The sequence below is a fragment of the Agelaius phoeniceus genome, chromosome 28, assembly GCF_051311805.1.
Source record: "Agelaius phoeniceus isolate bAgePho1 chromosome 28, bAgePho1.hap1, whole genome shotgun sequence".
In the NCBI taxonomy this organism is placed as follows: Eukaryota; Metazoa; Chordata; class Aves; order Passeriformes; family Icteridae; genus Agelaius; species Agelaius phoeniceus.
The window spans coordinates 393,917-407,764 of record NC_135292.1 but is presented as its reverse complement, the minus strand read 5'-3'; positions in this window follow the sequence as shown (position 1 = coordinate 407,764).

The window sequence follows — 13,848 nt, the reverse complement described above, 5'->3', positions numbered from 1 at the left end:
CAGCTTTAGATTTGGAGCAATCCAGCAAAGCTTGCAAATTTCTTGCTGGGCACCACCCTCTTGGTCAGGGTGAGAGGCCAGAAATGGAGGCCATTTTCCATGGGGAAAACGAAGTCATTGGCCCAGGCTCTGGGTGTCAGATGACAGGTGGCGTCTGGGGCTCTAAGGACTTGCAGGGTCCTAGTTGCTGGCAGCTTTTGTTCTGGAAGGATCCAGCACAGTTTGTCGATTCCTGGCTTGGCACTGCCCTGCCTGCCAGGCCAAGTGGCCACAAATGAAGGCCATTTTCCATGGGAAAAAGATGTCCTTTCCCCAGGGTCTCAGTAATATGTTCAAGGTGGCGTTTGAGGCTCTAAGTACTTCCAGGGCCCTAGTTGCTGCCAGCTTTTCTTTTGGAAAAATCCAGCAACGATTGCATCATTCTAGCAAGGCTCCCACTTTCTGCCAGGGTGAGTGGCTGCCAAGGGAGGCCATTTGCCATGGGAAAAAGAAGTCCTTTCCCCAGGGTCTGGGTGTCAGATGAAAGGTGGCCTTTGGGGTTCTGAGGACTTGTAGGGTAGTACTTACTGGCTAGAGTAGAGGAAATGGATTCTATTTGAATATCTGTCTAGAGGCTTTGCCCCACAGGTCCTGGTTGTCCTTGATGGGCTGCAGCTGTGAGCATTGAAGAGAACTGGGATAAAAGGGGGCGGCTTAGCCATTCAGGGAGAGCCTTGAAGGAGCCCTGAACTGGGAAAGAACAGCATGCAGAAGAAAGCGTCTGTGCTGTGAAGATCTGCAGCCATAAGAACACACCGAGGAGGTATGGACTTTAGCAAGCTGAGAACAGCATGATGGGACTCTAGAGAAATAGAACAACAACAAGTGGCAGCTTTAGATTTGGAGCAATCCAGCAAAGCTTGCAAATTTCTTGCTGGGCACCACCCTCTTGGTCAGGGTGAGAGGCCAGAAATGGAGGCCATTTTCCATGGGGAAAACGAAGTCATTGGCCCAGGCTCTGGGTGTCAGATGAAAGGTGGCGTCTGGGGCTCTAAGGACTTGCAGGGTCCTAGTTGCTGGCAGCTTTCGTTCTGGAAGGATCCAGCAGAGTTTGTAGATTCCTGGCTTGGCACTGCCCTGCCTGCCAGGCCAAGTGGCCACAAATGAAGGCCATTTTCCATGGGAAAAAGATGTCCTTTCCCCAGGGTCTCAGTAATATGTTCAAGGTGGCGTTTGAGGCTCTAAGTACTTCCAGGGCCCTAGTTGCTGCCAGCTTTTCTTTTGGAAAAATCCAGCAACGATTGCATCATTCTAGCAAGGCTCCCACTTTCTGCCAGGGTGAGTGGCTGCCAAGGGAGGCCATTTGCCATGGGAAAAAGAAGTCCTTTCCCCGGGGTCTGGGTGTCAGATGAAAGGTGGCCTTTGGGGTTCTGAGGACTTGTAGGGTAGTACTTACTGGCTAGAGTAGAGGAAATGGATTCTATTTGAATATCTGTCTAGAGGCTTTGCCCCACAGGTCCTGGTTGTCCTTGATGGGCTGCAGCTGTGAGCATTGAAGAGAACTGGGATAAAAGGGGGCGGCTTAGCCATTCAGGGAGAGCCTTGAAGGAGCCCTGAACTGGGAAAGAACAGCATGCAGAAGAAAGCGTCTGTGCTGTGAAGATCTGCAGCCATAAGAACACACCGAGGAGGTATGGACTTTAGCAAGCTGAGAACAGCATGATGGGACTCTAGAGAAATAGAACAACAACAAGTGGCAGCTTTAGATTTGGAGCAATCCAGCAAAGCTTGCAAATTTCTTGCTGGGCACCACCCTCTTGGTCAGGGTGAGAGGCCAGAAATGGAGGCCATTTTCCATGGGGAAAACGAAGTCATTGGCCCAGGCTCTGGGTGTCAGATGACAGGTGGCGTCTGGGGCTCTAAGGACTTGCAGGGTCCTAGTTGCTGGCAGCTTTCGTTCTGGAAGGATCCAGCAGAGTTTGTAGATTCCTGGCTTGGCACTGCCCTGCCTGCCAGGCCAAGTGGCCACAAATGAAGGCCATTTTCCATGGGAAAAAGATGTCCTTTCCCCAGGGTCTCAGTAATATGTTCAAGGTGGCGTTTGAGGCTCTAAGTACTTCCAGGGCCCTAGCTGCTGCCACCTTTTCTTTTGGAAAAATCCAGCAACGATTGCATCATTCTAGCAAGGCTCCCACTTTCTGCCAGGGTGAGTGGCTGCCAAGGGAGGCCATTAGCCATGGGAAAAAGAAGTCCTTTCCCCAGGGTCTGGGTGTCAGATGAAAGGTGGCCTTTGGGGTTCTGAGGACTTGTAGGGTAGTACTTACTGGCTAGAGTAGAGGAAATGGATTCTATTTGAATATCTGTCTAGAGGCTTTGCCCCACAGGTCCTGGTTGTCCTTGATGGGCTGCAGCTGTGAGCATTGAAGAGAACTGGGATAAAAGGGGGCGGCTTAGCCATTCAGGGAGAGCCTTGAAGGAGCCCTGAACTGGGAAAGAACAGCATGCAGAAGAAAGCGTCTGTGCTGTGAAGATCTGCAGCCATAAGAACACACCGAGGAGGTATGGACTTTAGCAAGCTGAGAACAGCATTATGGGACTCTAGAGAAATAGAACAACAACAAGTGGCAGCTTTAGATTTGGAGCAATCCAGCAAAGCTTGCAAATTTCTTGCTGGGCACCACCCTCTTGGTCAGGGTGAGAGGCCAGAAATGGAGGCCATTTTCCATGGGGAAAACGAAGTCATTGGCCCAGGCTCTGGGTGTCAGATGACAGGTGGCGTCTGGGGCTCTAAGGACTTGCAGGGTCCTAGTTGCTGGCAGCTTTTGTTCTGGAAGGATCCAGCACAGTTTGTCGATTCCTGGCTTGGCACTGCCCTGCCTGCCAGGCCAAGTGGCCACAAATGAAGGCCATTTTCCATGGGAAAAAGATGTCCTTTCCCCAGGGTCTCAGTAATATGTTCAAGGTGGCGTTTGAGGCTCTAAGTACTTCCAGGGCCCTAGTTGCTGCCAGGTTTTCTTTTGGAAAAATCCAGCAATGATTGCATCATTCTAGCAAGGCTCCCACTTTCTGCCAGGGTGAGTGGCTGCCAAGGGAGGCCATTTGCCATGGGAAAAAGAAGTCCTTTCCCCAGGGTCTGGGTGTCAGATGAAAGGTGGCCTTTGGGGTTCTGAGGACTTGTAGGGTAGTACTTACTGGCTAGAGTAGAGGAAATGGATTCTATTTGAATATCTGTCTAGAGGCTTTGCCCCACAGGTCCTGGTTGTCCTTGATGGGCTGCAGCTGTGAGCATTGAAGAGAACTGGGATAAAAGGGGGCGGCTTAGCCATTCAGGGAGAGCCTTGAAGGAGCCCTGAACTGGGAAAGAACAGCATGCAGAAGAAAGCGTCTGTGCTGTGAAGATCTGCAGCCATAAGAACACACCGAGGAGGTATGGACTTTAGCAATCTGAGAACAGCATGATGGGACTCTAGAGAAATAGAACAACAACAAGTGGCAGCTTTAGATTTGGAGCAATCCAGCAAAGCTTGCAAATTTCTTGCTGGGCACCACCCTCTTGGTCAGGGTGAGAGGCCAGAAATGGAGGCCATTTTCCATGGGGAAAACGAAGTCATTGGCCCAGGCTCTGGGTGTCAGATGAAAGGTGGTGTCTGGGGCTCTAAGGACTTGCAGGGTCCTAGTTGCTGGCAGCTTTCGTTCTGGAAGGATCCAGCACAGTTTGTAGATTCCTGGCTTGGCACTGCCCTGCCTGCCAGGCCAAGTGGCCACAAATGAAGGCCATTTTCCATGGGAAAAAGATGTCCTTTCCCCAGGGTCTCAGTAATATGTTCAAGGTGGCGTTTGAGGCTCTAAGTACTTCCAGGGCCCTAGTTGCTGGCAGCTTTTCTTTTGGAAAAATCCAGCAACGATTGCATCATTCTAGCAAGGCTCCCACTTTCTGCCAGGGTGAGTGGCTGCCAAGGGAGGCCATTTGCCATGGGAAAAAGAAGTCCTTTCCCCGGGGTCTGGGTGTCAGATGAAAGGTGGCCTTTGGGGTTCTGAGGACTTGTAGGGTAGTACTTACTGGCTAGAGTAGAGGAAATGGATTCTATTTGAATATCTGTCTAGAGGCTTTGCCCCACAGGTCCTGGTTGTCCTTGATGGGCTGCAGCTGTGAGCATTGAAGAGAACTGGGATAAAAGGGGGCGGCTTAGCCATTCAGGGAGAGCCTTGAAGGAGCCCTGAACTGGGAAAGAACAGCATGCAGAAGAAAGTGTCTGTGCTGTGAAGATCTGCAGCCATAAGAACACACCGAGGAGGTATGGACTTTAGCAAGCTGAGAACAGCATGATGGGACTCTAGAGAAATAGAACAACAACAAGTGGCAGCTTTAGATTTGGAGCAATCCAGCAAAGCTTGCAAATTTCTTGCTGGGCACCACCCTCTTGGTCAGGGTGAGAGGCCAGAAATGGAGGCCATTTTCCATGGGGAAAACGAAGTCATTGGCCCAGGCTCTGGGTGTCAGATGACAGGTGGCGTCTGGGGCTCTAAGGACTTGCAGGGTCCTAGTTGCTGGCAGCTTTTGTTCTGGAAGGATCCAGCACAGTTTGTCGATTCCTGGCTTGGCACTGCCCTGCCTGCCAGGCCAAGTGGCCACAAATGAAGGCCATTTTCCATGGGAAAAAGATGTCCTTTCCCCAGGGTCTCAGTAATATGTTCAAGGTGGCGTTTGAGGCTCTAAGTACTTCCAGGGCCCTAGTTGCTGGCAGCTTTTCTTTTGGAAAAATCCAGCAACGATTGCATCATTCTAGCAAGGCTCCCACTTTCTGCCAGGGTGAGTGGCTGCCAAGGGAGGCCATTTGCCATGGGAAAAAGAAGTCCTTTCCCCAGGGTCTGGGTGTCAGATGAAAGGTGGCCTTTGGGGTTCTGAGGACTTGTAGGGTAGTACTTACTGGCTAGAGTAGAGGAAATGGATTCTATTTGAATATCTGTCTAGAGGCTTTGCCCCACAGGTCCTGGTTGTCCTTGATGGGCTGCAGCTGTGAGCATTGAAGAGAACTGGGATAAAAGGGGGCGGCTTAGCCATTCAGGGAGAGCCTTGAAGGAGCCCTGAACTGGGAAAGAACAGCATGCAGAAGAAAGCGTCTGTGCTGTGAAGATCTGCAGCCATAAGAACACACCGAGGAGGTATGGACTTTAGCAAGCTGAGAACAGCATTATGGGACTCTAGAGAAATAGAACAACAACAAGTGGCAGCTTTCGATTTGGAGCAATCCAGCAAAGCTTGCAAATTTCTTGCTGGGCACCACCCTCTTGGTCAGGGTGAGAGGCCAGAAATGGAGGCCATTTTCCATGGGGAAAACGAAGTCATTGGCCCAGGCTCTGGGTGTCAGATGACAGGTGGCGTCTGGGGCTCTAAGGACTTGCAGGGTCCTAGTTGCTGGCAGCTTTTGTTCTGGAAGGATCCAGCACAGTTTGTCGATTCCTGGCTTGGCACTGCCCTGCCTGCCAGGCCAAGTGGCCACAAATGAAGGCCATTTTCCATGGGAAAAAGATGTCCTTTCCCCAGGGTCTCAGTAATATGTTCAAGGTGGCGTTTGAGGCTCTAAGTACTTCCAGGGCCCTAGTTGCTGCCAGCTTTTCTTTTGGAAAAATCCAGCAACGATTGCATCATTCTAGCAAGGCTCCCACTTTCTGCCAGGGTGAGTGGCTGCCAAGGGAGGCCATTTGCCATGGGAAAAAGAAGTCCTTTCCCCAGGGTCTGGGTGTCAGATGAAAGGTGGCCTTTGGGGTTCTGAGGACTTGTAGGGTAGTACTTACTGGCTAGAGTAGAGGAAATGGATTCTATTTGAATATCTGTCTAGAGGCTTTGCCCCACAGGTCCTGGTTGTCCTTGATGGGCTGCAGCTGTGAGCATTGAAGAGAACTGGGATAAAAGGGGGCGGCTTAGCCATTCAGGGAGAGCCTTGAAGGAGCCCTGAACTGGGAAAGAACAGCATGCAGAAGAAAGCGTCTGTGCTGTGAAGATCTGCAGCCATAAGAACACACCGAGGAGGTATGGACTTTAGCAAGCTGAGAACAGCATTATGGGACTCTAGAGAAATAGAACAACAACAAGTGGCAGCTTTCGATTTGGAGCAATCCAGCAAAGCTTGCAAATTTCTTGCTGGGCACCACCCTCTTGGTCAGGGTGAGAGGCCAGAAATGGAGGCCATTTTCCATGGGGAAAACGAAGTCATTGGCCCAGGCTCTGGGTGTCAGATGACAGGTGGCGTCTGGGGCTCTAAGGACTTGCAGGGTCCTAGTTGCTGGCAGCTTTTGTTCTGGAAGGATCTAGCAGAGTTTGTAGATTCCTGGCTTGGCACTGCCCTGCCTGCCAGGCCAAGTGGCCACAAATGAAGGCCATTTTCCATGGGAAAAAGATGTCCTTTCCCCAGGGTCTCAGTAATATGTTCAAGGTGGCGTTTGAGGCTCTAAGTACTTCCAGGGCCCTAGTTGCTGCCAGGTTTTCTTTTGGAAAAATCCAGCAACGATTGCATCATTCTAGCAAGGCTCCCACTTTCTGCCAGGGTGAGTGGCTGCCAAGGGAGGCCATTTGCCATGGGAAAAAGAAGTCCTTTCCCCAGGGTCTGGGTGTCAGATGAAAGGTGGCCTTTGGGGTTCTGAGGACTTGTAGGGTAGTACTTACTGGCTAGAGTAGAGGAAATGGATTCTATTTGAATATCTGTCTAGAGGCTTTGCCCCACAGGTCCTGGTTGTCCTTGATGGGCTGCAGCTGTGAGCATTGAAGAGAACTGGGATAAAAGGGGGCGGCTTAGCCATTCAGGGAGAGCCTTGAAGGAGCCCTGAACTGGGAAAGAACAGCATGCAGAAGAAAGCGTCTGTGCTGTGAAGATCTGCAGCCATAAGAACACACCGAGGAGGTATGGACTTTAGCAAGCTGAGAACAGCATGATGGGACTCTAGAGAAATAGAACAACAACAAGTGGCAGCTTTAGATTTGGAGCAATCCAGCAAAGCTTGCAAATTTCTTGCTGGGCACCACCCTCTTGGTCAGGGTGAGAGGCCAGAAATGGAGGCCATTTTCCATGGGGAAAACGAAGTCATTGGCCCAGGCTCTGGGTGTCAGATGAAAGGTGGCGTCTGGGGCTCTAAGGACTTGCAGGGTCCTAGTTGCTGGCAGCTTTCGTTCTGGAAGGATCCAGCAGAGTTTGTAGATTCCTGGCTTGGCACTGCCCTGCCTGCCAGGCCAAGTGGCCACAAATGAAGGCCATTTTCCATGGGAAAAAGATGTCCTTTCCCCAGGGTCTCAGTAATATGTTCAAGGTGGCGTTTGAGGCTCTAAGTACTTCCAGGGCCCTAGTTGCTGCCAGCTTTTCTTTTGGAAAAATCCAGCAACGATTGCATCATTCTAGCAAGGCTCCCACTTTCTGCCAGGGTGAGTGGCTGCCAAGGGAGGCCATTAGCCATGGGAAAAAGAATTCCTTTCCCCAGGGTCTGGGTGTCAGATGAAAGGTGGCCTTTGGGGTTCTGAGGACTTGTAGGGTAGTACTTACTGGCTAGAGTAGAGGAAATGGATTCTATTTGAATATCTGTCTAGAGGCTTTGCCCCACAGGTCCTGGTTGTCCTTGATGGGCTGCAGCTGTGAGCATTGAAGAGAACTGGGATAAAAGGGGGCGGCTTAGCCATTCAGGGAGAGCCTTGAAGGAGCCCTGAACTGGGAAAGAACAGCATGCAGAAGAAAGCGTCTGTGCTGTGAAGATCTGCAGCCATAAGAACACACCGAGGAGGTATGGACTTTAGCAAGCTGAGAACAGCATTATGGGACTCTAGAGAAATAGAACAACAACAAGTGGCAGCTTTCGATTTGGAGCAATCCAGCAAAGCTTGCAAATTTCTTGCTGGGCACCACCCTCTTGGTCAGGGTGAGAGGCCAGAAATGGAGGCCATTTTCCATGGGGAAAACGAAGTCATTGGCCCAGGCTCTGGGTGTCAGATGACAGGTGGCGTCTGGGGCTCTAAGGACTTGCAGGGTCCTAGTTGCTGGCAGCTTTTGTTCTGGAAGGATCTAGCAGAGTTTGTAGATTCCTGGCTTGGCACTGCCCTGCCTGCCAGGCCAAGTGGCCACAAATGAAGGCCATTTTCCATGGGAAAAAGATGTCCTTTCCCCAGGGTCTCAGTAATATGTTCAAGGTGGCGTTTGAGGCTCTAAGTACTTCCAGGGCCCTAGTTGCTGCCAGGTTTTCTTTTGGAAAAATCCAGCAACGATTGCATCATTCTAGCAAGGCTCCCACTTTCTGCCAGGGTGAGTGGCTGCCAAGGGAGGCCATTTGCCATGGGAAAAAGAAGTCCTTTCCCCAGGGTCTGGGTGTCAGATGAAAGGTGGCCTTTGGGGTTCTGAGGACTTGTAGGGTAGTACTTACTGGCTAGAGTAGAGGAAATGGATTCTATTTGAATATCTGTCTAGAGGCTTTGCCCCACAGGTCCTGGTTGTCCTTGATGGGCTGCAGCTGTGAGCATTGAAGAGAACTGGGATAAAAGGGGGCGGCTTAGCCATTCAGGGAGAGCCTTGAAGGAGCCCTGAACTGGGAAAGAACAGCATGCAGAAGAAAGCGTCTGTGCTGTGAAGATCTGCAGCCATAAGAACACACCGAGGAGGTATGGACTTTAGCAAGCTGAGAACAGCATGATGGGACTCTAGAGAAATAGAACAACAACAAGTGGCAGCTTTAGATTTGGAGCAATCCAGCAAAGCTTGCAAATTTCTTGCTGGGCACCACCCTCTTGGTCAGGGTGAGAGGCCAGAAATGGAGGCCATTTTCCATGGGGAAAACGAAGTCATTGGCCCAGGCTCTGGGTGTCAGATGAAAGGTGGCGTCTGGGGCTCTAAGGACTTGCAGGGTCCTAGTTGCTGGCAGCTTTCGTTCTGGAAGGATCCAGCAGAGTTTGTAGATTCCTGGCTTGGCACTGCCCTGCCTGCCAGGCCAAGTGGCCACAAATGAAGGCCATTTTCCATGGGAAAAAGATGTCCTTTCCCCAGGGTCTCAGTAATATGTTCAAGGTGGCGTTTGAGGCTCTAAGTACTTCCAGGGCCCTAGTTGCTGCCAGCTTTTCTTTTGGAAAAATCCAGCAACGATTGCATCATTCTAGCAAGGCTCCCACTTTCTGCCAGGGTGAGTGGCTGCCAAGGGAGGCCATTAGCCATGGGAAAAAGAATTCCTTTCCCCAGGGTCTGGGTGTCAGATGAAAGGTGGCCTTTGGGGTTCTGAGGACTTGTAGGGTAGTACTTACTGGCTAGAGTAGAGGAAATGGATTCTATTTGAATATCTGTCTAGAGGCTTTGCCCCACAGGTCCTGGTTGTCCTTGATGGGCTGCAGCTGTGAGCATTGAAGAGAACTGGGATAAAAGGGGGCGGCTTAGCCATTCAGGGAGAGCCTTGAAGGAGCCCTGAACTGGGAAAGAACAGCATGCAGAAGAAAGCGTCTGTGCTGTGAAGATCTGCAGCCATAAGAACACACCGAGGAGGTATGGACTTTAGCAATCTGAGAACAGCATGATGGGACTCTAGAGAAATAGAACAACAACAAGTGGCAGCTTTAGATTTGGAGCAATCCAGCAAAGCTTGCAAATTTCTTGCTGGGCACCACCCTCTTGGTCAGGGTGAGAGGCCAGAAATGGAGGCCATTTTCCATGGGGAAAACGAAGTCATTGGCCCAGGCTCTGGGTGTCAGATGAAAGGTGGTGTCTGGGGCTCTAAGGACTTGCAGGGTCCTAGTTGCTGGCAGCTTTCGTTCTGGAAGGATCCAGCAGAGTTTGTAGATTCCTGGCTTGGCACTGCCCTGCCTGCCAGGCCAAGTGGCCACAAATGAAGGCCATTTTCCATGGGAAAAAGATGTCCTTTCCCCAGGGTCTCAGTAATATGTTCAAGGTGGCGTTTGAGGCTCTAAGTACTTCCAGGGCCCTAGTTGCTGCCAGCTTTTCTTTTGGAAAAATCCAGCAACGATTGCATCATTCTAGCAAGGCTCCCACTTTCTGCCAGGGTGAGTGGCTGCCAAGGGAGGCCATTTGCCATGGGAAAAAGAAGTCCTTTCCCCGGGGTCTGGGTGTCAGATGAAAGGTGGCCTTTGGGGTTCTGAGGACTTGTAGGGTAGTACTTACTGGCTAGAGTAGAGGAAATGGATTCTATTTGAATATCTGTCTAGAGGCTTTGCCCCACAGGTCCTGGTTGTCCTTGATGGGCTGCAGCTGTGAGCATTGAAGAGAACTGGGATAAAAGGGGGCGGCTTAGCCATTCAGGGAGAGCCTTGAAGGAGCCCTGAACTGGGAAAGAACAGCATGCAGAAGAAAGCGTCTGTGCTGTGAAGATCTGCAGCCATAAGAACACACCGAGGAGGTATGGACTTTAGCAAGCTGAGAACAGCATGATGGGACTCTAGAGAAATAGAACAACAACAAGTGGCAGCTTTAGATTTGGAGCAATCCAGCAAAGCTTGCAAATTTCTTGCTGGGCACCACCCTCTTGGTCAGGGTGAGAGGCCAGAAATGGAGGCCATTTTCCATGGGGAAAACGAAGTCATTGGCCCAGGCTCTGGGTGTCAGATGACAGGTGGCGTCTGGGGCTCTAAGGACTTGCAGGGTCCTAGTTGCTGGCAGCTTTTGTTCTGGAAGGATCCAGCACAGTTTGTCGATTCCTGGCTTGGCACTGCCCTGCCTGCCAGGCCAAGTGGCCACAAATGAAGGCCATTTTCCATGGGAAAAAGATGTCCTTTCCCCAGGGTCTCAGTAATATGTTCAAGGTGGCGTTTGAGGCTCTAAGTACTTCCAGGGCCCTAGTTGCTGCCAGCTTTTCTTTTGGAAAAATCCAGCAACGATTGCATCATTCTAGCAAGGCTCCCACTTTCTGCCAGGGTGAGTGGCTGCCAAGGGAGGCCATTTGCCATGGGAAAAAGAAGTCCTTTCCCCAGGGTCTGGGTGTCAGATGAAAGGTGGCCTTTGGGGTTCTGAGGACTTGTAGGGTAGTACTTACTGGCTAGAGTAGAGGAAATGGATTCTATTTGAATATCTGTCTAGAGGCTTTGCCCCACAGGTCCTGGTTGTCCTTGATGGGCTGCAGCTGTGAGCATTGAAGAGAACTGGGATAAAAGGGGGCGGCTTAGCCATTCAGGGAGAGCCTTGAAGGAGCCCTGAACTGGGAAAGAACAGCATGCAGAAGAAAGCGTCTGTGCTGTGAAGATCTGCAGCCATAAGAACACACCGAGGAGGTATGGACTTTAGCAAGCTGAGAACAGCATGATGGGACTCTAGAGAAATAGAACAACAACAAGTGGCAGCTTTAGATTTGGAGCAATCCAGCAAAGCTTGCAAATTTCTTGCTGGGCACCACCCTCTTGGTCAGGGTGAGAGGCCAGAAATGGAGGCCATTTTCCATGGGGAAAACGAAGTCATTGGCCCAGGCTCTGGGTGTCAGATGACAGGTGGCGTCTGGGGCTCTAAGGACTTGCAGGGTCCTAGTTGCTGGCAGCTTTTGTTCTGGAAGGATCCAGCAGAGTTTGTAGATTCCTGGCTTGGCACTGCCCTGCCTGCCAGGCCAAGTGGCCACAAATGAAGGCCATTTTCCATGGGAAAAAGATGTCCTTTCCCCAGGGTCTCAGTAATATGTTCAAGGTGGCGTTTGAGGCTCTAAGTACTTCCAGGGCCCTAGTTGCTGCCAGCTTTTCTTTTGGAAAAATCCAGCAACGATTGCATCATTCTAGCAAGGCTCCCACTTTCTGCCAGGGTGAATGGCTGCCAAGGGAGGCCATTTGCCATGGGAAAAAGAAGTCCTTTCCCCAGGGTCTGGGTGTCAGATGAAAGGTGGCCTTTGGGGTTCTGAGGACTTGTAGGGTAGTACTTACTGGCTAGAGTAGAGGAAATGGATTCTATTTGAATATCTGTCTAGAGGCTTTGCCCCACAGGTCCTGGTTGTCCTTGATGGGCTGCAGCTGTGAGCATTGAAGAGAACTGGGATAAAAGGGGGCGGCTTAGCCATTCAGGGAGAGCCTTGAAGGAGCCCTGAACTGGGAAAGAACAGCATGCAGAAGAAAGCGTCTGTGCTGTGAAGATCTGCAGCCATAAGAACACACCGAGGAGGTATGGACTTTAGCAAGCTGAGAACAGCATGATGGGACTCTAGAGAAATAGAACAACAACAAGTGGCAGCTTTAGATTTGGAGCAATCCAGCAAAGCTTGCAAATTTCTTGCTGGGCACCACCCTCTTGGTCAGGGTGAGAGGCCAGAAATGGAGGCCATTTTCCATGGGGAAAACGAAGTCATTGGCCCAGGCTCTGGGTGTCAGATGACAGGTGGCGTCTGGGGCTCTAAGGACTTGCAGGGTCCTAGTTGCTGGCAGCTTTTGTTCTGGAAGGATCCAGCAGAGTTTGTAGATTCCTGGCTTAGCACTGCCCTGCCTGCCAGGCCAAGTGGCCACAAATGAAGGCCATTTTCCATGGGAAAAAGATGTCCTTTCCCCAGGGTCTCAGTAATATGTTCAAGGTGGCGTTTGAGGCTCTAAGTACTTCCAGGGCCCTAGTTGCTGGCAGCTTTTCTTTTGGAAAAATCCAGCAACGATTGCATCATTCTAGCAAGGCTCCCACTTTCTGCCAGGGTGAGTGGCTGCCAAGGGAGGCCATTTGCCATGGGAAAAAGAAGTCCTTTCCCCAGGGTCTGGGTGTCAGATGAAAGGTGGCCTTTGGGGTTCTGAGGACTTGTAGGGTAGTACTTACTGGCTAGAGTAGAGGAAATGGATTCTATTTGAATATCTGTCTAGAGGCTTTGCCCCACAGGTCCTGGTTGTCCTTGATGGGCTGCAGCTGTGAGCATTGAAGAGAACTGGGATAAAAGGGGGCGGCTTAGCCATTCAGGGAGAGCCTTGAAGGAGCCCTGAACTGGGAAAGAACAGCATGCAGAAGAAAGCGTCTGTGCTGTGAAGATCTGCAGCCATAAGAACACACCGAGGAGGTATGGACTTTAGCAATCTGAGAACAGCATGATGGGACTCTAGAGAAATAGAACAACAACAAGTGGCAGCTTTAGATTTGGAGCAATCCAGCAAAGCTTGCAAATTTCTTGCTGGGCACCACCCTCTTGGTCAGGGTGAGAGGCCAGAAATGGAGGCCATTTTCCATGGGGAAAACGAAGTCATTGGCCCAGGCTCTGGGTGTCAGATGAAAGGTGGTGTCTGGGGCTCTAAGGACTTGCAGGGTCCTAGTTGCTGGCAGCTTTCGTTCTGGAAGGATCCAGCAGAGTTTGTAGATTCCTGGCTTGGCACTGCCCTGCCTGCCAGGCCAAGTGGCCACAAATGAAGGCCATTTTCCATGGGAAAAAGATGTCCTTTCCCCAGGGTCTCAGTAATATGTTCAAGGTGGCGTTTGAGGCTCTAAGTACTTCCAGGGCCCTAGTTGCTGCCAGCTTTTCTTTTGGAAAAATCCAGCAACGATTGCATCATTCTAGCAAGGCTCCCACTTTCTGCCAGGGTGAGTGGCTGCCAAGGGAGGCCATTTGCCATGGGAAAAAGAAGTCCTTTCCCCGGGGTCTGGGTGTCAGATGAAAGGTGGCCTTTGGGGTTCTGAGGACTTGTAGGGTAGTACTTACTGGCTAGAGTAGAGGAAATGGATTCTATTTGAATATCTGTCTAGAGGCTTTGCCCCACAGGTCCTGGTTGTCCTTGATGGGCTGCAGCTGTGAGCATTGAAGAGAACTGGGATAAAAGGGGGCGGCTTAGCCATTCAGGGAGAGCCTTGAAGGAGCCCTGAACTGGGAAAGAACAGCATGCAGAAGAAAGCGTCTGTGCTGTGAAGATCTGCAGCCATAAGAACACACCGAGGAGGTATGGACTTTAGCAAGCTGAGAACA